Source organism: Podarcis muralis, chromosome 6, assembly GCF_964188315.1.
Source record: "Podarcis muralis chromosome 6, rPodMur119.hap1.1, whole genome shotgun sequence".
Classification (NCBI taxonomy): Eukaryota; Metazoa; Chordata; class Lepidosauria; order Squamata; family Lacertidae; genus Podarcis; species Podarcis muralis.
In genome coordinates, this window is record NC_135660.1 from 89,359,451 (window position 1) to 89,385,890 (window position 26,440).

At 47.4% G+C, this 26,440-nt stretch overlaps 1 protein-coding gene across 2 annotated transcripts in view; it reads right to left on the bottom strand.

Moving 5' to 3' along the window:
- Window positions 1-8,130, bottom strand: part of C6H10orf71 (chromosome 6 C10orf71 homolog) — a 34,765-nt gene extending 26,635 nt beyond the window's left edge. For both annotated transcript variants that reach the window (XM_028728895.2, XM_028728894.2), the window contains exon 1: window positions 7,773-8,130. The gene's annotated coding sequence lies outside the window, so the exon portion shown is untranslated. The remainder of the gene's footprint in view (window positions 1-7,772) is intronic.
- Between the last annotated feature and the right edge of the window lie 18,310 nt (window positions 8,131-26,440).

Here is a 26,440-nt window from a genome sequence, read left to right on the forward strand (position 1 = left end):
AACAGGAGGCAGGGTCCATGGGTCGGTGAAATGACCCCCATGGGCCGGTTGTGGTCCATGGGCCTTAGGTTGCCGACCCCTGCAGTAGACATACTGGAACATCCCCGCAACACCCTTATTCTCACACAACTCCTCTCACGCTAGTCTGTCCGGAAGGCATGTCTGCAGATCAATGCCATGTGCACGTGCAGGAAAGTGGCGATTACTGAGCGGCGAGAGACGAATTTCTGCACATACTCCGTGCGCCCTCCTTAATTACTGTTTCGACCAGGGCTGAGGCCTGACATTCAGAACCGGTTCCAGGCCCACCGCCAAGCCCGGCTTCAAATGAACCGCTATCTGCAAAGCTTTATTTATAATTAAAAGTAACCTGCCCCTGCTCAAGCTGACTCCTTTCGGTTCAATCTGTGCACCTGCTGCTGCCACAAATAATTCCGCTCCTTTCCACAGTGATTCCACAGTTCTGGCCAAGGGGAGCAAAAAAGGGAGAGAGGGCCTGCAGCTGTGATTGACAAGCAATTAAGAAAGAGGAACAGAGAAGTCCTGCCCCTTCCGTTCATAGGTCATAACAGGGGCATAAGGGCTCTCCTTTATTGCAATCGCTTGTCAGTTGCAGTGTGGCCGTTGCTTCCATTGGCTGGAACGGAAAAAGGAGGTGAGGAGGAAGTGGGCTGACTTCTTATGGGGAAGCCAGCAGCCCCACAAGTTGTTGTTTTCCTTTGTAAGCGTAGCTTGATGTTGGGAACGTGGAAGTTTGCAAACTTGCATTCTACCCAGGCATTAAGCATGCAAACCCTCCCAGTGTCCCTATTTTCCAGTGACAGTCCTGGATTTACAGAAGCTGTCCCGGTTTCGGATTAGATTCCGGAATTCCTGCTTTTCCTTAGAACATTCCTATTTTCTTCAGAGAAATGTTGGAGGGTATGGAGTTCTCCGACCCCCGAGCCAAGGGGATGAATAACTCTGCAATCTTTAGAAAACATCTGAAAGCAGTTTTTTTAAATGTTTAATGTTTTATTGTGTTTTTATGTATGTTGGAAGCTGCCCAGAGTACAGTGGTACCTCGGGTTACATATGCTTCAGGTTACATACACTTCAGGTTACAGACTCCGCTAACCCAGAAATAGTGCTTCAGGTTAAGAACTTTGCTTCAGGATAAGAACAGAAATCGGGCTCCGGCGGTGCGGCAGCAGCATGAGGCCCCATTAGCTAAAGTGGTGCTTCAGGTTAAGAACAGTTTCAGGTTAAGAACAGACCTCCGGAACGAATTAAGTACTTAACCTGAGGTACCACTGTAGTATAATAATAATAATAATAATAATAATAATAATAATAATAATAATAATAATGGAATAGGACACCCCTCTTTTCATCAGAGAAATGTTGGAAGGTATGAACATGGACTCTAGATCAGGGTTGTCTTAAGCATATGTGGTGTCGGGGTACAAAGATCTGCCCAGCAGGCTCTCCCCCCCCTCCGGTTGCCCAGTTTCAGGTGCGCAGGAGGGCAGAACCGGCCAGTCGCCTCAGCATCTCGCTGGCTTGGTCACCCCTGAACTCATGGCACAGAGCCGCCCACAACAGAAGAGCCTGTCAAGGCACTCTGACTAATGGGCGGACACTTCCCCAGACTCAACTCTTGGGCCCTGGACTCTTGGCCTGTGTGCTGGTCCTGAGGGTTAACCATGCGGCGAGGTCCGAGTCCAGTCCGAGGTCGAGGGTGCGGTATGGAGTCTGTCCGTCAAAGCTGAAAAGGGGTCCAAGGCAGGGAGTGGGGTGAGGTCAGGAACTCTGGCAGAAGAGCAGGACAGGGTGCAGGCAGGAACAGGCTACCAACAATGCTGCTCCCGCAACCTGGGACTGGCCTGGCTGGCTTTTATCTGCCCCGAGGCATAGGGCGGCCCCGGTCCACAGGTGACTCGCCTCTCCTGGCCTGGAGGCGAGCACTCCTCCTGTGGGAACTTAGTTCCCTCCGCCTCTCTGCCCTGAGCCTCTGCAGCTCAGGAGAGGCTGGAGGGTTACCGGACCCAGAGGCAACCTCAGCTTCCCCTGACAGGGCTGGGAGAGGAGCACCTGCAGGCAATGGGTCCTCCATCCCCTCAGGAGCCAGAGCAGACTCAGCTGGTGCCTGCACCTGAAGATCCAGCACAGGTGAGGGCCCTTCAGGCTCAAGCCCCAGCCCCGGCTCAGCTGCTTCTGGAGGCGGGGACTCCTGTGCAGGCTGGGATTCCTCAGGTTCAGCCTCTGAGTCCGAATCCCAGGCCATCACAGCCTGGCGCCCCTGAGAGCCTGGCGCCTGGGTGCCCTGCACTCCTAGCACCTATGGGTAAGACTGGCTGTTGCTCTGGCTGTTGCTCAGTTTTTTGGCAATCTTCTCCCAAGGATAAAAAAAGCTGTGGGCTGGATAATGGAGCCAACTCCTGGGGCCAAGATCCCTTTGCCCCACCCCCCATAAAATATTTGAGGGGCCCAGGGCCCCACAAAGTTGATGGGCACATCATTCAAATGGTGTGTGCGCACCGTAGCATGCAATTGATTATGCAGTGCGGGGCGTACTTGCGCCCCCCCAATATTTTATTCAAGTTGGCACCCCTGAGGCTGCAAGTTGATGAAAGGAAAGGTCATGTTGCCCTTGGGAAGAGAAACAGGCGGGGAGGCTGAGTGGGGAAAGTCCCCCCCCTCCAAAGTGAAGGTGGCTGAAAGAAATGGGAGAGAGGAGGGGGATTTCTGCAATGCAGCAGTAGGAAGTGGGAGAGACCCATGGCAAGATTGGCCACGGAGCCCAGAAAATGTGGGACCCGGCTTTTTTTAGTTTTGCACAGTCATTTACCTTTTTCTTTTTTCTTTTCCCCAAATCTAAATAATAATAATAATCAAGTTTTTGAGCTATTTTTAACGAAATTCGCCAAAATCTACACTTCCGACATGGGTTGCCATAAATCCAGATTTTTCCCAGACATTTAAGCAATTTCTGCCCAGATACTGTTTCTGATGGCCCAATCCCGGCTACGTCCTGGAATGAATGAATGAAACTTTATTTGCGTCAGTCATCGGCCATTGCAATAAAACAACAATACGATATACAAGAATAGAAATAAAAAGTCAGTGGTATAAAATACATTTCAGGGTTCTGAATCAATAGTCAAATAGTGGGTCTTGTTCTAATTGCCCCAGCTAAAAACCTTGCAACCTTTGCTGTCACCTTTCGCTATGTCCGGGAAATTCTGGATGTATGTTGCGAAGGTGGTATTATACAGGTGTGCTGTGTTAGGGAGCAGGACCATAAAGAAGGCTGATCGCCGAAGAATTGATGCTTTTGAATTATGGTGCTGGAGGAGACTCTTGAGAGTCCCATGGACTGCAAGAAGATCAAACCTATCCATTCTGGAGGAAATCAGCGCTGAGTGCTCACTGGAAGGACAGATTGTGAAGCTGAGGCTCCAATACTTTGGCCACCTCATGAGAAGAGAAGACTCCCTGGAAAAGACCCTGATGTTGGGAAAGATGGAGGGCACAAGGAGAAGGGGACGACAAAGGACGAGATGGTTGGACAGTGCTCTCGAAGCTACGAACATGAGTTTGACCTAACTGTGGAAGGCAGTGGAAGACATGGCGTGCTCTGGTCCATGGGGTCACAAAGAGTCGGACACGACTAAATGACTAAACAACAACAAGTCTAGAGACACAGCGAGGGAGCAAAGTTGTAAGCAGAGCAGATAAATCTGAGGTCATGCCCTGCCCGAAACTGCTAATCTGACCATGCTTGGTTGCCTGCCAGGCTTTTCCAGCCTCGTCTCTCCATTTTCTTGGTCCCACACGGTTCTCAGGAGCTTTCAGCTGAGCTCCAGTTATCGCCAAAGCAGACATAATCAAAGCAGAATGTACATGACGCTTAGCAGCTCGAGGCATCAGATAGGGAGACATAACATGGTGTTTGGTTTCCCAGGTTTTGGCTCCTGCTCTAAGAATTCAGCGATTCCTTGGGTCAGTCACTGCCATAACCTTCAGCTTGGGTAAGCTGGCGGGCAAATATTTTGCCAGCTATCTGTTGGAGGGAGGGAGGGAGGTCAGGCTTTTTGCCTAATATGAATACACATCTTGAATGTCCTGATGATAAGTCACACAGAAGGGTTTATGAAGTTAAATTTAACTGTGTGTGTGCATGGGAGCACAGGCTGAAGAGGAGATGATTACTTGCTTCAATTGTTTGTCAGGCTTTTTGAGAAGCCTGACTAGTCTCTGTTGTCAAGGCCACTAGTAGGAGAGTTCCCCTTCCGCACCAGGATTGTGCCTGATACTTTTTGCACGCAAATTCTGGGCTCTTAGGACCCCTTCCATCTTCTGGGCTGAGCACTGGAGCCTCCACACCAGTTATTAGACCCAAACTGGTCACACTTTGAGGGGGCAGCAGTAGTTAGTGGGTTTGACACAGTACGGTTTTGAAGCATGCTGGGCTTTCTGTTGTTGCTGGAGTCATGATTAAAAGCTGCTAGTTGAAAAAGAGAAGGCTCTTTAATAGTTGTGTAGCAGACAAGATCATATCCTCCTACATTTCTCCGATGAAACTAGGGACGTCCTATTCTACAATAATATTAATGATAATCTCATTATTTATAACCCACCCATCTGACTGGGTTCCCCCAGCCACTCTGGGTGGCTTGCAACATATATAAAAACATAACAAAACATTAAACATTTTTTGAAAAAACTTCCCTATACAGGGCTGCCTTCAGATGTCTTTTAAAGGTTGTATATTTATTGCATACCCTCCAACGTTTCTCTGATGAAAATAGGGGTGCCCTATGGAAAAGCAGGACATTCCGGGATCAAATCAGAAACCGGGCCGGCTTCTGGAAATCCAGAACATTTGGAGGGTTTGCTGTCAATACCTCTTTTACAGAAATGTTAAGCCCTCTTTTTCAACCTGGGTGGCCTAGAGGTGGTGGCAATGACAACAGGCTAAATCAGCCCCTCTTAGGGGAGCCAACTTGAAGAAAATATGGGAGGGGCAGGTAAGCCCTTCCCCTCATGATCACATGACACAGTGCGCCCACACCATTTGAATAGCAATGCCCACCAACCTTGGGGAAATAGCCTCCCTCAAATATTTTAGGGGTGTGTGAAGGGACCTCAGCCCCCAGGAGCTGGTTCCTATGGCCCAAGCCAGAGATGGAGGCTTGAGCTTGCTTTGGTGGCCATGGAGCAAGGGTGCTGGAAGAAGGAAGAAGTTGCATAGAACACCAAGGACCGACTAGAGTTATTTAGGGAGTCATGGATGTTAGGCTGGAAAAAACGGTGCTCTTGGCGTCGAGGGAAAATGCCTGAAACCAAATCTTCCCCTTAGCCCCAAATCCAGTACACTGGGTACAGCTGCTGCAGACCAGGCTTCCTCAACCTCAGCCCTCCAAATGTTTTGAAACTACAATTCACATCATCCCTGACCACTGGTCCTGCTAGCTAGGGATCATGGGAGTTGTAGGCCAAAAACATCTGGAGGGCCGAGGTTGAGGAAGACTCTCCAAGTGTCCCTGTTTTCCAGGGACAGACCTGGATTTACAGAAGCCACCCCAGTTTCTGATATGATCCCAGAATGTCCCTCTTTTCCTTAGGCCATCTCCATTTTCACCAGAGAAATGTTGGAGGGTCTGGAGTTATGTGGCCACCGAGCCCAGGAGATAAGTAACTATACAACCTTTAGAAGGCATCTGAAGGCAGCTCTGTAGTGGGAAGCTTTTAAAAAAGTTTAATTATGTTTTTATATATGTTGCAAGCCACTCAGAGTGGTGGGGTCACCCCAGTCAGATGGGTGGGGTATAAATCATAAAATTATTATTATGGAATAGGTAAAGGTAAAGGGACCCCTGACCATTAGGTCCAGTCGTGGCCAACTCTGGGCTTGCGGCAGTCATCTCGCTTTACTGGCCAAGGCAGCCGGCGTACAGCTTCCGGGTCATGTGGCCAGCATGACTAAGCCGCTTCTGGCGAACCAGAGCAGCGCACGGAAATGCCGTTTACCTTCCCGCTGGAGCGGTACCTATTTATCTACTTGCACTTTGACGTGCTTTTGAACTGCTAGGTTGGCAGGAGCAGGGACGGAGCAACGGGAGCTCACCCCATCGCAGGGATTCAAACCGCCGACCTTCTGATCGGCAAGTCCTAGGCTCTGTGGTTTAACCCGCAGCGCCACCCGTGTCCCTTATTATGGAATAGGATGTCCCTATTTTCATCAGGGAAATATTGGTGGATATGCGATAACAGATCTCATTAGCTGACTTGAGACTTCCAAACGTTAGCCTCCTTCTCAGGGTCTCCAAGGCAAGAACTAAAGTCTCAAGGTGAGGTAATAGGGACAAGTGGGCACACTGTTGTCAGCTTGGCTTGTGTGCTTCTACCATCACTGCCCTCCCCTGCTCATCAGACCACATGTTGGTCCCATGACAGAGCAAGTGCTGTCCACATCTCAGCAGCTTCAAGCCCCTGGCCTACAAGGCACAACTCTCACACGATGCTCGCTGTCTCTCAGGTTCTGTGCTTCTAGGAGCCTGACGGGCCTAGCCTGAATACCTTTCTAGTCTTCCTTTCAGGGCCATTTTGGACAATGACCCTAAGCAACGTTGTTATTGCCACTCCCAAGCAAAGCCATTGTCATAAGAAAATAAGAGTTTCCAACTGCCACCTGCTTGTATCTTGCTGCACTGGCAGAGAAGCAAAAATGTTTTTCTTGCTCATCACAGTAACTCTATATCTACAACATTTTGTGTAAGACTATTAGTTATTATAATTTCTATAGTGCAAGAGGAATACAAGAGGACAGGGGTTTCCATAATTTGCTTGTACAGTGGTACCTCAGGTTAAGTACTTAATTCGTTCCGGAGGTCCGTACTTAACCTGAAACTGTTCTTAACCTGAAGCACCACTTTAGCTAATGGGGCCTCCTGCTGCTGCCGCACCGCCAGAGCACGTTTTCTGTTCTCATCCTGAAGCAAAGTTCTTAACCTGAAGCACTATTTCTGGGTTAGCGGAGTCTGTAACCTGAAGCGTATGTAACGTGAAGCATATGTAGCCTGAGGTACCACTGTATATTACAAGTCGTAATAACGAAACACAGTTTTTGTGAGCTCAGATCTTGGCATCTGGACCTCAGAGGTCCAAGCTGTTGAGGATTGGTTTCCTAGATTAAAGGGAATACCGTTGAATAGTCCCAGTAATACTATCCTCGCTTCATAGGTAATTAACTGACATAAGACTATCTAACTGACATTAGACCAATGTCTGTCTAGACAAATGTTTGTGTCACACTGTGTGTCCAACAGCATTCTCCACACCCCAGCGTAATATACATCTGAGATTTATGAAAGTAAATCTTCAGCTAGAAAATAAACCTAAACATGATAAACCTTGCTATGCAGCCTTGGTTCATATGTAGTGACACCTGAACAGCCCACTCCTATGCAAGTTTACTCAGAAATAAGTCCCACAGAGCTTACTGCCACTTGCTCTCACATATGTGTATGGAATCGTAGCCTTAATATCTTTACATTTGATTGCAACATTGGCTTGGATAAATCAGAGCAAAAATATCTATCCATCTGGAGGACAACGTCCCTGCTTTTCAGCTGAGCTCAAGAGATCTTGCCTGATGGGGGGGAAATAATAATAAACTGTTTCGTGTTTCGCATCTGATCAGTTTCACATGATGTGCTTCCATGCTGCCCTTGCGCACACAGCCGAAAGCACACATCACAACACCCATGCAGTTTCTTGCGCCTTACCTTCTAGATCCAAGTGTTTTGATCAGAGGCGGAGGGCCACAGTGCTGTCTTCAGCTGAGCCAGCTTCCCAGCACATTTATTTCCAAAGTAGTTCGCTTACCCCTCAGACTTCCTGTAAGTCATATCCTTTTGTGTGAATGAGAACAGTGGTTTTTCGAAGTGGAAGCAGCCAAGTCTTTCCCCCCTCAAGATCCGCCCAAATGGGTGAAACGAAGCGAGAAATCAAAGTCCGTAAAACATACTTAAATATATCTTAGGCAAGGAGGAACCGAGTGTAGAACATGGTTGGGGAAGAGTATTGGAATAGCCACGCAGTGTCAAGTAACAAGCAGGCACTCACAGGCTATTTTTACACACAGCTTCTCCGCTGGCAATGCTTCAAAGATAACTGAGTGACAGAATATAATGTTCTGCGATTGGCCAGCCCCCAAGGGTGATTCAAACCATAAACCGCCGCATTTTCATGCCATCGGGTGGCGGGCGCAAATGTTTTCATGAAAGTCATCATTAAAAATAATAAGCCAGAAATGTGCCCATGAGTTATGCACATGATTGTCTTCGTGGTGTCATTTCATAAATAGCCCATTTCATCATCAGGGCAGGACAGATGTATCGCGCGCTGCATTCTCCGAGACACAGCCCTGCCTGTCCTTCGGAAGCCAATAGAAAGAGCGGCTTTAATGGGAAAGACGCTCAAGCATTGAGTTTCATTCTGAAGGTTGCAGTAAAATATTAGATAATGAGTGGATGTTGCATGTCATCAGCAAGCCGGGCTTTGCTCTTGCAAATAGGAAACGGGCTGTTCCCAACCGGGATCAAAGGAATTATGGAAGTTGTTAGCATTTACAGAAGCCATCCCAGTTTCTCATTGGATCCCGGAATGTCCTGCTTTTCCTTAAAGGTAAAGGAACCCTGACAGTTAAGTCCAGTCGCAAACGACTCTGCCGCTCATCTCGCTTTACAGGCCGAGGGAGCCAGCGTTTGTCTGCAGACAGTTTTTCCGGGTCATGTGGCCAGCATGACTAAGCATGACTCTGGCGAAACCAGAGCAGCACACAGAAATGCCGTTAACCTTCCTGCCGGAGCGGTACCTATTTATCTACTTGCACTTTGATGTGCTTTTGAACTGCTAGGTTAGCAGGAGCTGGGACCGAGCAATGGGAGCTCACCCTGTCACGGGGATTCGAACTGCCGACCTTCTGATCGGCAAGTCCTAGGCTCAGTGGTTTAGACCACAGCGTCACCCGTGTCCCTGTATCACCTTAAAGGTAAAGGTAAAGGGACCCCTGACCATTAGGTCCAGTGGTGATCGACTCTGGAGTTACGGCACTCATCTCGCTTTATTGTCCAAGGGAGCTGGCGTACAGCTTCCGGGTCATGTGGCCAGCATGACAATGGGAGCTCACCCTGTCACGGGGATTCGAACTGCTAACCAGAGCAGCGCACGGAAACACCATTTACCTTTCCACCAGAGCGGTACCTATTTATCTACTTTCACTTTGACATGCTTTCGAACTGCTAGGTTGGCAGGAGCTGGGACTGAGCAACGGGAGCTCACCCCGTCACGGGGATTTGAACGATATTGACCTTCTGATCAGCAAGCCCTAGGCTCTGGGGTTTAGACCACAGCTCCACCCATGTCCCTGTATCACCTTAGGATGTCCCTATTTCCCTCAGAGAAATGTTGGGGGGTATGGATGTATCCGATCCCTGAGCCATCTGAAGGCAGCCCTGTATAGGGAAGGTTGTTTTTTTTTTAAAAAAAATATTAAATGTTTTATTATGTTTTAATAGATGTTGGAAGCCAGTCAGATGGGTGGGGAATAATTACTACTACTACCACTACTACTACTACTACTAATAGGATTGAAGCAGCAAGTACAGATAGTATTATGTGCCTTAATCCTGCTTCTGTCATTATTATCTGGAATGTCATCTGCCTCTCAGACTCTACCTTGGTGCAGTGGGTTAGTGCATCTGGCTACTAACCAGAAGGTTGGTGGTTCAAGCCCACCCAGGGACAGCTGTGGGTAGAATTCTGCACTGCAGGGAGTTGGACTAGATGATCGTCACGGTCCCTTCCAACTCAACAATTCTACGATTCAACCCCCTACCTCTAATCATGGCTGGAGTTACCTAAAGTTGTGTAGGAAAACAATATTGTTACATTCACCACACTCATTTGAGATATAACACCTACCCAGGCTGGATTTCCTTGGGATGACTCCTAGACTTGGAATGGTAATTTAATCAACCCAGTGTGAAAGCAGGAAATCCTAATAGCTGGCCATACACCCTCTGTTGAAACTTTTATAAGAGTGAGCTCACCATTTTCTGAGGCAGTTTGTCTCATTGTCAAGCAGATCCTATCATCCAGAGGGTCTTCCTAAAGTTTAGCCAAAATCCCCTTTCTAGGTCCAGGTTCTACCTTCTGGAGCAACGGACAGGTAAATTGTTGTCTATGTGACAGCCCTCCAAATATTTGATGATGGCTGTCATGTTGGTTCTCTTATATGGGCTAAATATACTCAGCTACTTCAACTGTTCGTCATAGATTGATCTCCAGGCCTCCTCACCATCCTTTCAACCCTTCTATGGGCACATAGGAGACAACACTAGTGGCCAATGTCCCTTCGGCCCTGCCCCGCAATTGAAGGGGCCAAAGCTGATGGGCATGTGCCATGCCTTGTGATTGATTATGCAGGGTGGGGCTTACCTCTCCCACCAATATTTTATTTAAGTTGGTACCCCTGTATGGCATGTCCCAGTCTCTCAGTATTCTGCTCAATAGAGCTGTATCATTACTTCTCTCATTCTTGATGCTATGTCTGTTGATGCAACCTACATTTATTATTATTATTAAAGGTCCGTATAGTAAAAGCTATGGTTTTCCCAGTAGTGATGTATGGAAGTGAGAGCTGGACCATAAAGAAGGCTGATCGCCGAAGAATTGATGCTTTTGAATTATGGTGCTGGAGGAGACTCTTGAGAGTCCCATGGACTGCAACAAGATCAAACCTCTCCATTCTGAAGGAAATCAGCCCTGAGTGCTCTCTAGAAGGACAGATCGTGAAGCTGAGGCTCCAATACTTTGGCCAGCTCATGAGAAGAGAAGACTCCCTGGAAAAGACCCTGATGTTGGGAAAGAGGGAGGGCACAAGGAGAAGGGGACGAGAGAGGACGAGATGGTTGGCCAGTGTTCTCAAAGCTACCAGCATGAGTTTGACCAAACTGCGGGAGGCAGTGGAAGACAGGAGTGCCTGGCGTGCTCTGGGGTCCATGGGGTCATGAAGACACGACTAAACGACTAAACAACAACAACAAATTATTATTATTATTATTTGCTGCTACATGGCCCCACCGTGTCATGTTTAGCTTGTGATCTTCTAAAAAATCCCTAGATCTTTTTGACACATGCCACTGTCAAATGTAACTCACCCCCTATTTACAGATAGGTAGCCGTGTTGGTCTGCCATAGTCAAAACAAAAAAAAATCCTTCCAGTAGCACCTTAAAGACCAACTAAGTTAGTTCTTGGTATGAGCTTTCGTGTGCATGCACACTTCTTCAGATACACCCCCCCCCTATTTGTGCATCTGAAAACCAAAATGCAGAAGTTTCTGCTAGAGTTCATTTTCTTAGATTTGGCCCCTCTCCTGTAAAGATCATGTCTCTTCTATGGTATTAGCTAGCCAACCCGGTTAGGTGTGAAATTTATACTGCCCTTCATCAGCAAACAGTACAATCACCTAGCCCATATTTTACCAATTTGTAAAGAGCATGTTGTGGAGTCAAAAGCCTTGCTGAAATCAACACGAACTACACCTGGGCATTTCCAGCTTAAACACACCAACAGATGGTCAAGGTCTACTGCTCCCACACCTAATTCTTAAGGACGATGAATGATGATGATGATAATTAATAATAATAATAATAATAATAATAATAATAATAATATATGCTGCCCATCTGACTGATTTGCCCCAGTCACTCTGAGCAGCTCCCAACAAATTATTAAAAACACAAGACAACACAGGAGTGCCAACTTGAATAAAATATGATCACATGATGTGGCATAACTGATCACATGATGTGATGAACACACACCATTTAAAGGGCAATGTCCATCAACTTGGTTCGCCCACACCCCCTCAAATATTTTATTGGGGTGGGGAACAAAGACCCATCGGCTCCTATGACACAACATCAACCATTAAAAAGTTCCCTGAACAGGGCTGCCTTCAGATGTGTTCTAAAAGTCAAATAGTTGTTTATCTGTTTGACATCTGATGGGAGGGCGTTCCACAGGGCGGGCGCTGCCACCGAGAAGGCCCTCTGCCTAGTTCCCCGTAACCTCACTTTTCACATTAAGCGGACTGCCAGAAGGCCCTTGGAGATGGACCTCAATGTCCAGGCTGCACAATGGGGGTGGAGATGCTCCTTCAGGCAAGCAGGGCCGAATCCATTTGTGACTTTAAAGGTCAGCACCAACACTTTGACTTGTGCTCAGAAGTGTACTGGGAGCCAGCATAGATCCTTTAGGACCAGTGTCATATGGTCCCGGCAGCTGCTCCCAGTCACCAATCTAGCAGCCGCATTCTGGATTAGATGTAGTTTCTGAGTCACCTTCAAAGGTAGCCCCACATAGAGTCCAAGTGGGAGATAACCATGCACCACTCTGGTGAGACATTGTGCTAGCAGGTAGAGTCTAGATGGAACTGTTAGACAGCTGCCCTGAACACAGAATTCACCTGTGCCTCTATGGACAGGATGGGGAGGTCTGGTTGTGTAGAAACCTCTGGTTTTAGTATGAGATATATACGTTGCTCTGGCCGCTCTCAGCATCACTTGCATGTGGTCCTAGGATGGTTTTCCACACGAGGGAAGGTGGCCCTCAGGCTGAGAAAGGTTCTCCATCCATCTGTGCCCTCGTTTATTTCTTAGCCACGTTGAGAACCGTCAGCCAGTCTCCCTAAGAAAAGGGAGCCATACCTGACAACTATGCTAGGATTTTTATGTTAGGACTCATCTACACTGGTCAATCATAACATTAAAAATGCATTATAAAAATGTGACACCAGAGGGCTATGTCTCTACAGTGATCCGTCACCAGTGTCAAATTGCATTGAGGGCTATTTTTTTTTTACAGCGTTTTTCGTTTCAGTGTAGATCCAGCCTTAAATTCCAGCTCAGCTAACCCTCTCCTGTGCAATGCTATGCAGCAATGCAGAATGTAGAATGGCACAGCCATCTCTTTTCCCAACAACATCAGTACTTTTTTTTCTCTGCAGGTACTCAAGGGAACGCGGTACCTGCAATTTTTTTCCTTAAAAAAGAAAAAGCACTGATCCAAACCATTTACAAGCAAAACATGTGCAGCAAGGCAAACTGTCTACAATTTTAGATTCAGGTAGGTAGGTCTGAAGCAGTCGAAATAAATACCATATTTTTCGCTCTATAGGACGCACTTTCCCCCCTCCAAGAATGGAGGGGAAATGTGTGTGCGTCCTATGGAGCGAATGCAGGCTCCTTGGCTTCAGCGATAGCAATGCGAAGCCTCCAAAGTGCAGAGGCTGCCTGAAGCCCCCAGAGCACAGCGGGAGTTCCCTGCGCTTCAGGGGCTTCAGGCGAAGGCTTGCAGATAGCCGCCTGAAGCCTGGAGAGCGAGAGGGGTCGGTGCACACCAATCCCTCTTGCTCTCCAGGCTTCGCTTCGCTGGAGAAGCGCTGCACAGTTTTCCCTCTCTGCGCTTCACCCCTTTAGTGAAGCGGGAGGAGAAATGGAAGGGGCTCCTTTTCTCCTGCCACTTCGCTGAAGGGGCGCTTCGCAGAGAGGGGGAGAATTCCCCCCCCCTGTTCTCCCCCTCCTATGCATCCTATGGTCCGGTGCGTCCTATAGAGCCGAAAATACGGTAAATTTCTTTTTAATTTCTTTATTTATTTTGTCTTTACCCACATTTTCATGTGTTTTAAGTGAAAGAGCCTGGACATAGCAGGACTTTAACATGGACTGAGCCAAGCTGAAGAGTCACCGCAGCTGTTTCATCAGGCCTGAGCTGTTTTAAGTGAAGAGCTGCCAATCAGCTCACAGTGGCAGGACTTAATGCTGGTGAAAACTAACCCTGAGTCATTAGATCAGTGGTCTTATATTTAAGCGATGAGACTACCAGATAACTGGGACGTTGCTCCTGTGTTCTGTCTGAAGGGCTGAACTAGATGTGATTGGAGCTGCACAGTTTCTTGCCATATGTCTCTGCATTGTGAAACAGGAGGTTGGGGGTGGAATTTTTTGCAAGAAAGCTGTGTAAAGAGTGTCTGCCCCCTCTTTATTATTATTTATTGAATTTATATACTCAGGGGTCACGGGGTGGTTCACAGAAGAAAATCAAGATATAATACCACAAAATACCTAATAAAATTAAAAACAACCCAATAGTGCCCCCCCCAAACCACATTTTAAAAGGGCATGGGATGTAAATCGGATTGACCAAAGGCCTGGTTAAAAAGGAATGTTTTTGCCAGGCGCCTAAAGGTGTATAATGAAGGCGCCAGGCGAACTTCCCTGGGGAGAGCATTCCACAGAAGGGGAGCCACTGCAGAGAAGGCCCCGTTCTTGAGTTGCCACCTTCCGGACCTCTCAAGGAAGGATGCACACGAAGGAGGGCCTCAGAGAATGATCTCAGGGTCTGGGTAGGTTCCTATGGAAAGAGGCGGTCCTTGACGTATTGCGGTCTCCAGACACCTATACTTTCCACCAGGCTCACTTCTCGTGCAACCACACTGGGCTTGAGGAGAACAGGAGTTTGGGTGACCAACTGCAAGGAAGGATTATTTATTTAGACCAGTGGTTTTTTTCTGGGGTACTAGAGGGTATGCAGTACTGACACACACACACACACACACACACACACACACACACACGCCAAATGTTAAAAGTACTTACGGACCTGAGCAGGAGGTCCAATTTCTGGAGGGTATAGAGACTTTGATTTACCAGAAGAAAATATTAATGCAGTAATTTTGAGATGAAATATCTGTGCAACAACACTCTTCCGACCTTGACCTAACCCAAAGCCATATTAGTAAGGAACAGAAAAGCCCAAATTCAGAACTGCCGTATGGAACTTCTACCACCAAAATTTTCCCTCACCATCTCCACAAACTACCACTATCTCTTCTGCAGCTTTTCGAAAGGTAATCTTCAGCCATAAAAACTATGCTACTGCACATGCCTGGTTTTTAATTAAGGCTAAATCTAATTCTGCTCCAACTATAGCTAGCTTTGTTGATCTAGGTATTGAAAACAGCCTCCATGCAAACATATTTTGTACCTTTTCTAATTAATCTAGCTTATCAATGGTCCACAAGAGTGCACCATACAGTAATTGTGGTATGATCCTTCATTTATATTTTTCCAGAGCTAGTTTTAACAAGTTTCCCCCTTGGAAATCATCAGCATAATAGATCTCTCCGTGGGTTGAGTAATTTGTAATATTTGGGGTTGCCATGAGCCCATTGAGCGATTTCCGAATAATTAAGGCCTTCTCCCTGAATATTAGCCAGCTTACCTTTGAAGGTAGAGGCACCTGGAGAAGAATCTGAAGAGAGCGGGCTCCTGTACCACAACCAGTCTTTGCCACTTCAGTCTCTGAATGTCACCCTACTGAATGTAAATGCAGCAATGCTGGATTCCATTACATTCAGGCACTGCTGGGGGAAAAGCCTGAGACTATGGGCTGGCATAAGGATGGGCTGGCAAAGAGGGAAAGTAATGGAGCAACATTGCTCCCTAACATTGGCACACCCTCCAACATTTTCCCAATGAAAATAGGGACGTTCTATTCAATTCTTCTTCTTCTTCTTCTTCTTCTTCTTCTTCTTCTTCTTCTTCTTCTTCTTCTTCTTCTTCTTCTTCTTCTTCTTCTTCTTCTTCTTCTTCCCTGTCCATCTGGCTGGGTTGCCACAGCCACTCTGGGCAGCTTGCAACATATATAAAAACATAATAGAACATTAAACATTGAAAAGCTTCTCTATTCAGGGCTGCCTTCAGATGTCTTCTAAAGGTTGTATAGATGCATATCTCCTTGGCTCGGGGGTCGCATAACTCCATACCCTCCAGCATTTCTCCAATGAAAATAAGGATGTCCTAAGGAAAAGGAGGACATTCCAGGATCAATTCAGAAACCGGGATGGCTTGTCCCTGGAAAATAGGGAAACTTGGAGGGTCTGATGGTTGGCCATTTCAATCTGAGCTGGAAAAGAATTTGAGAGTGTGAAAACCTCTCCTCTGCTTTGCGGGGAGCTTTACTAAACACCTGAAGCTCTTTTGCAATCCAGCTAAGGAGAACTTCACCATCATCCCTGCCAGATGACAGTTGCATTGAAACATGTTGTTGTTGTTCAGTCGTTTAGTCGTGTCCGACTCTTCGTGACCCCATGGACCAGAGCATGCCAGGCACTTCTGTCTTCCACTGCCTCCCGCAGTTTGGTCAAACTCATGCTGGTAGCTTTGAGGACACTGTCCAACCATCTCGTCCTCTGTCGTCCCCTTCTCCTTGTGCCCTCCATCTTTCCCAACATCAGGGTCTTTTCCAGGGAGTCTTCTCATGAGGTGGCCAAAGTATTGGAGCCTCAGCTTCAGGACCTGTCCTTCCAGTGAGCACTCAGGGCTGATTTCCTTCAGAATGGAGAGATTTGATCTTCTTGCAGCCCATGGGACTCTCGAGAGTCTCCTCCAGCACCAGAATTCAGAAGCATCAATTCTTCGGCGATCAGCCTTCTTTATGGTCCAGCTCTCACTTCCATACATCACTACTGGGAAAACCATAGCTTTTACTATACGGACCTTTGTTGGCAAGATGATGTCTCTGCTTTTTAAGATGCTGTCTAGGCAGCATTAAAACATACCACAAGTCAATGGAGCTGTTTACTGGCAAGACATGTTCCTTCAGGCCTACTCTTGCTGCTGTGTTTCCCAACTTCTGAAGAATCTGAGTAGTCTTCAACAGCAAGCCCCACATGCAATGCATTGCTGCAATCTAGTCCAGATGTTGCCAGAGCATGCTGCCAGTCTTTATCTGTCCAGGAGGGATTGGAGTTAAGGTACCAGTCAGTGTTGGTGAAAGACATTTCAGCCACAGATTCTTTTAGGGCATCCAAGTTAAGGTCCAGATCTGTGAGCATCTTGCAGCTCCTTAAGAACGAACAGAACTCCACCCAGAGCAGAGAGCCAACCCCCTTTGGGACATATGAACCATTCACAAAGAGGAACTCTCTTTTATATGGATTGAACTCCAGTTTATTCACCCTCACCAAGTCCATTAAATCTCTTTTACATTATTTGAGCCATTATCTGAGAAGGAAGAGGAGGAGAGCCAGCTCTCCCAACTCATGTGAACCACCATCTTCCATTTCGTACATGTGAACAAGTGTGGCTGCCCCATCATATCTAGTTTGCCCTAGTTTTTGTTGTTCAGCTACCGTTAAGTGCACAAATGTCATATTTTCCCTTGGTACAGGGAAGGAAGGGAGGAAGGAAGGAAGGAAGGAAGGAAGGAAGGAAGGAAGGAAGTTCATCCCTCACAAAACAGTTGCTTGAGCTAGGGTCTTGCTATATGGGAGAAGAACTGTTTTTCCTACTGGGAAGCACATAAACTGAGTTTGCAGAAACTGTCCTGTCCTCTTTCCCCACCTCCCTATAGGGGTTTGCCTAGAGGAGAGCATAGCTGTCAACTTACAGATTTGAAAATAAGGGGCCAGCAGCCTTGAAAATAAGGGACCAGCAGCCAAAATAAGGGATCTGCAGCCTCACCTGTTCCAGGCACTCCAGTCTTCCTGTCCTCCTGCAGTCTGGTCAAACTCATGCTGGTAGCTTCGAGAACACTGTCCAACCAACTTTGTAACCAGAGGTTCGACTGAATAGAATCTGAATCACATGCACCACAAGGCATATGCAGCCTCAACTTAAGATGGCTCCCCGGCCTGGCTTTGCACTGCAAAGTTTGCAGCAGCACGTGCAACAAAATGGTGTCCAGCATTCAAAAAACCCCTCAGCTTGCATTAACTAGCCACACACATGGCATGCAAGCTCCACCCCCCAGTCATTCTTAGACTTCTTATTGGGTGCGCAACACAGCCAAGCAACACAGTTGGAGCCTCCCTCTTCCCTGGCCAGCAGGGAGGGAGGGAGAGGAGCTGCTTCCTTTGAAATTTAAGGGACATCATTTAAGGGACATTTAAGGGACATCCATCAATAAGGGACAGCAGCGGGACATGGCCCTGGAATAAGGGACTGTCAAATAAGGGACACTTGACAGCTATGGAGGAGAGGTTGATCAGAGGAGCAAGTCAAAGAGTTCTTACCCGACTGCAGCTCTTAGTATGGGACCTCAACAGAGAGGCTGCCTATTTGAAGGAATAACCTGCCTTCCGGTGGGAGGATCAAATGCAGAGGCTATTTTGACCTCCAGCAACAAGAGCCAATTCAGAGAACTCTAGGAGAAGCGGAGGGCATGGAACATCTTCCTGGAAAGAGCTTTCAACAGCTCGCTTTCTGATGAAGTCTCGGTGCAGAGCAGAAGAGAGGGTTGGAGCTGGTAGAGGTTGCCAGCGCTTCCAGTTAGTCCATCACATACCCTTCAGTGTTCCTCTGATAAAAACTGGGATGCGATTTGGCAATGATACCTCGAGAGGCATCTGAACCTATGGAGAACAAATGGACAGACAAACCAGTTTCGAAAATATGCAGTAGATGAGCTGAGCTGGATGTCAACGAAGGCTGCACCAGTCTTGATCTGGGAGCTTAGTTTGCAAACAGGTCGTTGAGAGGTTGCAAGCAGGTCACATACACGGCAATATATTCCTGGGAAAGAAGGGAGAGGACTGGAGGGTTGGTTCCACTCTCCTCCCCCTATTCCTTCTGCACGGAAAGAAGAGAGGGAGGGGATACTATGTCCCCATATTGCTGGGGGCCACTTCTACACTCATAACTTGCTTCTGCTACACAGCAGCTAGAAAACAACTTGTATATCCTATCTTTTGGCTACAAGGGCCCCCAAGATTGATGTGCATTTACCTCTCCTTGCCCCTGAATTTGGCCCCCATCCACATGGCTTTCCCCTCCACCAGTCCCTATCCCAGTCCATTTCAGGCTTAAACTTCGATTTTCCCTACTCAGTGATGATCCAGATACAAAAAACACCCCAGCGGTCTATCCCTCTGTTATGTACTGAGTTGAATAGGATCCAAAATGCAGCAGTCTGATTGGTCCTAGAACAATAGGATTCATGTGGTTAATAGAACATGGGGGCTAGCCGGCAAAAGAGGGTGAGCCCCGGCCGCGCTGGCCCTAAATAGGGCAGCCCCCCCCCCAGCCACCCGATTGGCTGGCTGGGTGGACGACGCGGCCGGGATTCCCCTGCTCTCGCGGGGGCTGAAACCAGCCCCCGCTCACATGGGATGGGCGTGAAGCCCGCAACCCCACCTCCTGGGCCAGGTCCGGAAGTGGCTATTCAGAATGCAGCAGTCTGATTGGTCCTAGAACAATAGGATCCAGAATGCAGCAATCTGATTGGTCCGCAGGAGCCACCCAATCCAGCTCCAGGTGGAAGTGAATCCGCAACCTGATTGGCCTACAGGAGAATCCCGGAATTAGCCAATCACGTGGGGCCCATTGTGCAAATAATGTATATAAAGCAGACTTTCTGGGGGAACTTCCATTCCTCCTCACCACTATGAGCTGAATAAAGAGCATGAAATCCACTCTCGACTCCGAGTATATTTCGCCCTCCTATAGTTACTATGGGTATGGTCCTCCAGCTCGTGGAGTTAAGGAGAAATTGTCCCGCTTCCAGACCCAATACTTCCTCTGAGATTGATTTGCCTTCTGGCAGCTCTCATACTTCCGGCTCAGCTGGCATTAAGCTGCCTTTTCAGGAATGGAATTATTATTATTATTATTGCATTCTATCGTTAATAAGTGAACAGTTGCATGCGTGACCCACGTAGTCGATGCCTGCCATTTCCCAGTATTTCTGGAGCTTCATATATGTGCGAAACAAAGGCCAGCCGTAGTAAATTCAGGTAAAGCCTTTTCCCCACTCTATATGTGGGGCGGGGGGTGGGTGGGGGAGGAAGACGAGTGGTTCACTTCAGCACAACAAAAGCCATCTTGGATATGATTTCTCCTGAGCAATGGCCTGCCACAAGCCACGGATGGGACCTCAGCTGTTAATACAGTTTCCAAACACTTCTTCTGCCAAATGGTGTGTCTGTCCCCCCCCCCCCCTCTGCTGCCTTTTACTGCACACGGTGACGATAGGGCTATAATTGGAGGCAAGGGCACTGGATCTTTTCCCAGGATCCACTCTTGGAGAAAGCTCTCTGCGCATATTGTCATGATCGACATACACATGTGTGCCCCGGCAGAGGGAAAGGCAGCCATTATTGATGACTATGCAAGAATGGCCCAGCCAGGCGTCCCATTCCCACTCTGCCCACGCCACTCTCCTGCTTCTGTGACCTGTTTTCGTCAACACCTTCTTCGCTTGATCTCCTGTGTTGCCATGATTCTAAGCTTTCCTGTGTAAGAGTCGCATTCAGACCGTTTTTGCTCCCAAATCTCTCCCCTTACCTTCCCAGTCGAGATTGATTATTTTTAGAACTCTGTGGATATTCCCAGGCTGGATGGGAAGATGACCTTGTGAAATTAGTAGCTCCTCTCTGCTCTCCTTGTTTGTCATTGCATGGGCTTCATTTTAAGCTTGTGGTTTTCGACAGCTGCATTCCGGCATAGGGCTTGCTCTGTTGTGTTCTGGAATGCAAATAACACGTCACCTTCTGAAGTTAAATTTAACAAATGAAATCAAGAACAAGGACTCTGAAGTCCACACTTTCTCTTGTTCCGCTGCTTTCCCCCAGGGAAAACCACAACAATTTGCGAAGGGAGCGGGGCAAGGGGAAAACTGCAAGGACCCATGCCTAGAAATCATGGGTAAAGCAGAAGACCACTTGGACCAGTGCTTGTGATTCGAGGACCCGCCCCACGCTTGAGAATAATAAAGACACGTGGACACAGCATATTAGCTTAATGGGCTAGAAAAGGCCACAACTTTATTGATTACAGCATGTGAGAGGTATTGGCTTAGGCATTGGACAACAGCAAATTTTGACTCCACCCACTTGGAGAGGGGTGAGACTGACAAGGGTTAACCACCAGTAGGGGGAGCCTGTTGATGCAAACACAACTGTAAGCTCTCCCCTGATGTCACCGGGGGTCGTGCCATGGCCCCCCCGCCCCACAGGGCGTCAGACAGGATCCACGACTGCCGGATTCCTTTAACGGAATACCCATGAGTGAAGGGGTAGGCGATGGCCACACCTTGTCCTTCCACACACCAACAACACATTCCAATTCCTAACCGCCAAATACCAAGAAAGTTGTGATGGTTGCTACGAGGTAGGCGAAAAAAACCAAGAGGCCGGTGCCAATTTGCCAACTGGAAAAAACTCCTACCAGGCCCCCTAGCCAACCAGGGCGACCAACCATGGGTCCATAGCAAGGTCAAGCGAGAAGCTACGCACTAAAGGGAGTGGTGGACGGGTGACTCGAGGAAAATCGGAGCGCAATGGAGGCGAGAGCTGGCGCGGCTGCATTTGAGCGGCTGAACCACGCCCCTGAGCTGGCACCCGATTGGGTGCCCATCTGGGAGGTGTGGCGCGCCAGCGACGATGGCAGGGCAGGGGCTGGAACACCCCCTGCGAAGCGCGGGAATCGGCTCCCAGTCACAACCCCTCCCCTCCAGAAGGAGGAGAGGCTTTTCCAGACACAAGTGGAACTGTGAATGAACCCTATGCTGAATCGATACTCATCTTTTTTTTAAAAAGGAAAGGAAAATATCCCACACCTTGAGAATAACAGATTTCTTGTGGCATAAGTATTTATAAGCCAGACTTGCTGATCGGAAGGTCAGCGGTTCGAATCCCCACGATAGGGTGATGCTGTGATAGCGCAAAACTCTTGAACTGCCTGCGATTATGGTTTTCCTCAAAGAGGAAAGCGGTTGACAAAAAACATCTGGTCCAGGCTGGAATCGTACATTGACAAACTGATGAATCAGTTCCCTGTAGCCTCAGTGATAGTGGCAGGCGACTTAAATGCTAGAATTGGCCAGTCTGACGATGACTTATATGCTCACTTCCACGAATCGCCACCCATCTTAGAGGAAGCCCATTCTATACCAATCAGATAGCTTTCTGGCATAGCTGTCAACTTTTCCCTTTTCTTGCAAGGAATCCTATTCAGAATAAGGGAATTTCCCTTAAAAAAAGGGAAACGTTGACAGCTATGCTTTCCGGGCCATGTGGCCAGCATGACCAAACCGCTTCTGGTGCAATGGAACACCGTGACAGAAACCAGAGCACACAGAAACACTGTTTACCTTCCTGCTGCAGCGGTACATATTTATCTACAGTGATACCTCGGGTTAAGAACGTAATTCGTTCCGGAGGTCCGTAGTTAACCTGAAACTGTTCTTAACCTGAGGTACCATTTTTGCTATTGGGGCCTCCCGCTGCCGCCACGCTGCCACTGCATAATTTCTGTTCTCATCCTGAAGGAAAGTTCTTAACCCGAGGTACTATTTCTGGGTTTGGTAAAAGTGAGGGACCCCTGACCATTAGGTCCAGTCGTGACCGACTCTGGGGTCGCGGCGCTCATCTCGCTTTATTGGCCAAGGGAGCCGGCGTACATATGGTCATATGGCCAGCATGACTAAGCTGCTTCTGGTGAACCAGAAAAGTGCACGGAAACGCCATTGACCTTCCCGCTGGAGTGGTACCTATTTATCTACTTGCACTTCGACGTGCTTTTGAACTGCTAGGTTGGCAGGAGCAGGGACCGAGCAACGAGAGCTCACCCCGTCGCGGGGATTCGAACAGCCGACCTTCTGATCAGCAAGCCCTAGGCTCAGTGGTTTAGACCACAGCACCACCCGTGTCCCTATTTCTGGGTTAGTGGAGTCTATAACCTGAAGTGTCTGCAACCCAAGGTACCACTGTACCTGCACTGACGTGCTTTTGAACTGCTACGTAGGCAGGAGCTGGGACAGAGCAAAGGGAGCTCACTCCATTGTGGGGATTTGAAATGCTGACCTTCCAATCAGCAAGCCCAAGAGACTCAGTGGTTTAGACTACCCGCACCCCTTTTCATCTATGATTCCTTCCTGGAAGACTCATTTAATATGTCACAGGCACTCTTGACTTTGAAGACAGAGGTCATTTTAAAGGAACAGCAACTTGTGACACATCGATAGTAATAGTGCAAAATCGTCATGCGATGCTCAGACACCTTCTGCCGGAATACAATGCAAACCATAAGCACAGGCAGTTCAAGAGCGCTGCGCTATCGCACCATCACCGTTAAGTGTCTCATTACTCTTGTCCCTATAAAACAGTCAATATTTCTTCCCATGTTGTTGAACTGTCAAACAAATGGTTTCTAAGTGAACACTGTTTAAACACAATAACTATTGAATCTCCAGAAGCTATCAGATGGCTGCTTTGACGATATCTGATAGCTGACGAACCCATCAAGGAACAGAGCAGAATAGGCTGGAAGAGATACTATGTCACTCAGATGAGAGGTCATGACTCATGTGAGCCCTGAGCCAGATGTGACTGGATCTCACCCTGTACATAACGGCTAGTTGTTTCTGAAGAACACGTCAATGTTCTTGCGCACTTGCATGTGACTGATGCCTGTGAAATCTTGGTGTATATAGTCACACACAACATGCAACATGCCGAACCAGAGGAATCCAAGCACACAGTATTACAAGCTGGAACATTTCTGTTGCTAATGGAATTCCTAGAAATGTCTGAGTACTTTTCCACACCCTCACAAATTCTGGCATGTATGTCTGACTGCAACTCACAGCCCACTTCATATTGAAAGGGAATGCAATTAAGCAACAGCTAAATTTGTATCTCTGCTCTTCTTGTGGTATGAATTTGCGGGTGATGGTCATGACACGAGGGATTAAGCCAAGGGTCAACAACTGCATTATCGGTACTGAAAGGCAACGATGAATCACAGACTTGTAAAGTTGGAAGGGATCACGGGGGTCATCTAGTCCAAACCCCTTTTGCCCAACGTGGAGCTTGAACCCACGACGAGATACTTAACAGTTGAATGATACAGACAGATTAATTGTTAGGATTTCATTAGTCATCGCTGTTTCCTGTCACCAACTTGTAACTTTCTGCATCCGTCTTTAAATTGTGTTTGGCATCAGCCTCAAAGGCCAACAGAATAGACGGACTACAGCATGCATCTTGGAGGTTTTGAAGAGACTTTCCTACTCACCTTTGCTTTAGACAACAGAACTATGCAAGATGGCGGACTGCTTATCTTTCAGATACAAAAAGACTTCCTGACATGGCGCCAATAGCGTTGAAAAGGGCTACTGAAGAACTCTAACTTGAGCGTTCATTAGACAGACCAGCCAAAGAATCCAGCCTGGCTATTGTATAGAAGGTGTCTGTGAGGGAGAGGTGGTTTTGTACAGTACATAACACAGTGGAAATGATGACAACATCAAGTGCTATGTATGGAACGACAGAAATGGACTAGGCAAAGCATGGATAGGTTAGGTCAGATGTGGATGGTTCATGTCCAGTGAGTTATTGCTATGTTTTCAGGACAGCTTGTTAACCCATTTTCAATTTCTTAAAAAAGAATTTGTGATAAGATATAAATCATATCTTCATTCTCAAGTTGCTGTAATGTTAAAGGAAGGCAAGAAATGCTGGTGTTTGTTCAGCGATGGCTGCATGCATGGCTCCAACAAGTGAAGATTCAGAATGAAATTAATATTCCAAGACAAGATTTGGAAAGCGTAGTGGTTGCTTCAGCAAGCCCACTCTGCAAGGGTAGACAGTGGAGGAAACTGTGACCAAGGTTCTCACTCCTATGAAATCCATGTGACCACTTTGTAAGTGTGCATAGTATTATGGTCTTTAAAACTATGGTTTGTCTTTTGTGTATTGAACACAACATTATTTAGAATATGTCAGTACAGTGGAACCTCGGTTTTCAAACGTACAGTGGTACCTCAGGTTACATACGCTTCAGGTCACAGACTCTGCTAACCCAGAAATAGTGCTTCAGGTTAAGAATTTTGCTTCAGGATAAGAACAGAAATTGTGCTCTGGCAGTGCAGCGGCAGCAGGAGGCCCCATTAGCTAAAGTGGTGCTTCAGGTTAAGAACAGTTTTAGGTTAAGTACGGACCTCCAGAACGAATTAAGTACTTAACCTGAGGTACCACTGTAATCCATTCCAGAAGACTTCCAAAACGTTTTAAAACCGAGGGGCAATGGGCAGTTGGCAAAATCCATTGAGGGGGGAAAAATGCGCAGTAGAAGTTGTCCGACTTCCAAGGCACGTTCAAAAACGGAAGCAATTACTTCTGGGTTTTTGGCTTCCGAAACGTTCAAAAACTGAGATCCCACTGTATTCCCACGGCGTCCCCTCTAACTCACAACAGCTAGCAATCATCTGTTCTGCTATTTTGTATTGTCGTGAGTTTGAGTAAGCACACATAGGATTGCACAGTTTGAGTCAGGCTGTATGATGCCTCTGTCCCTTCTAATTCATGGATCCAGAAAGGGTTAGAATCTAATGGAACATCTCAATGTTGAATTAGCCAGGCTCCGTGCCAGAGGGCAAAGGGGTGGACCCTTACCTGGCTGGAAGTAGGTCAGCTAGAAGCAGGCTGCAGGCAGAGAGGGAGAGCCATGCTTGATTTGTGCTTGAATCCAGCTGTTGATATGGGAGAAGCAACACCTTCTGGGGTGTTAATGCTATGAGTCCCTCCATCCTGGGCTGTAGGTTTTTGTAAATAAACCCTATAACATAAAGACACTACAGTCTCTGCTATCCCTAACTCCAAGGAAACCGAAAGCTAGGTAAACAGCTGGAGTCTGGGGTGGCGTGCAACTGTAGTCAAGAACAGTAAATTAAGTGTGCAGTTTTCTATTAAGTACAGACCATCTCAGCTTAGCTTGGAGGCTATGCTCACACTCCCAATTACTGGACACTCGCTACATTTCCAGCATATTGTTTTTTAAAAATCCATGTGGACATTATCCAAAATACATATGCATCCTGTACTTCATTATAAAGGAACAAGGGTGGCACTGTGGGTTAAACCACAAAGCCTAGGACTTGCCGATCAAAAAGCAGGTGTTTCGAATCCCTGCGATGGGGTGAGCTCCCGTTGCTTGGTCCCTGCTCCTGCCAACCTAGCAGTTCGAAAGCACGTCAAAGTGCAAGTAGATAAATAGGTACCGCTCTGGCGGGAAGGTAAGCGGTGTTTCCGTGCGCTGTTCTGGTTCGCCAGAAGCAGCTTAGTTATGCTGGCTACATGACCCGGAAGCTGTACGCCGGCTCCCTTGGCCAATAAAGCGAGATGAGCGCCGCAACCCCAGAGTTGGCCACGACTGGACCTAATGGTCAGGGGTCCCTTTACCTTTACCTTTACTTCATTATGAGTTACTACTGTTTAGGGCACTGTTTCTCAAATGAGCTTCACACTGATTGGAGACTTCAAGCTAGTCTCTGAACCGCTTTTGCACAGGAGAAAAAAACATCCCCCATCATCAGTGACCCCT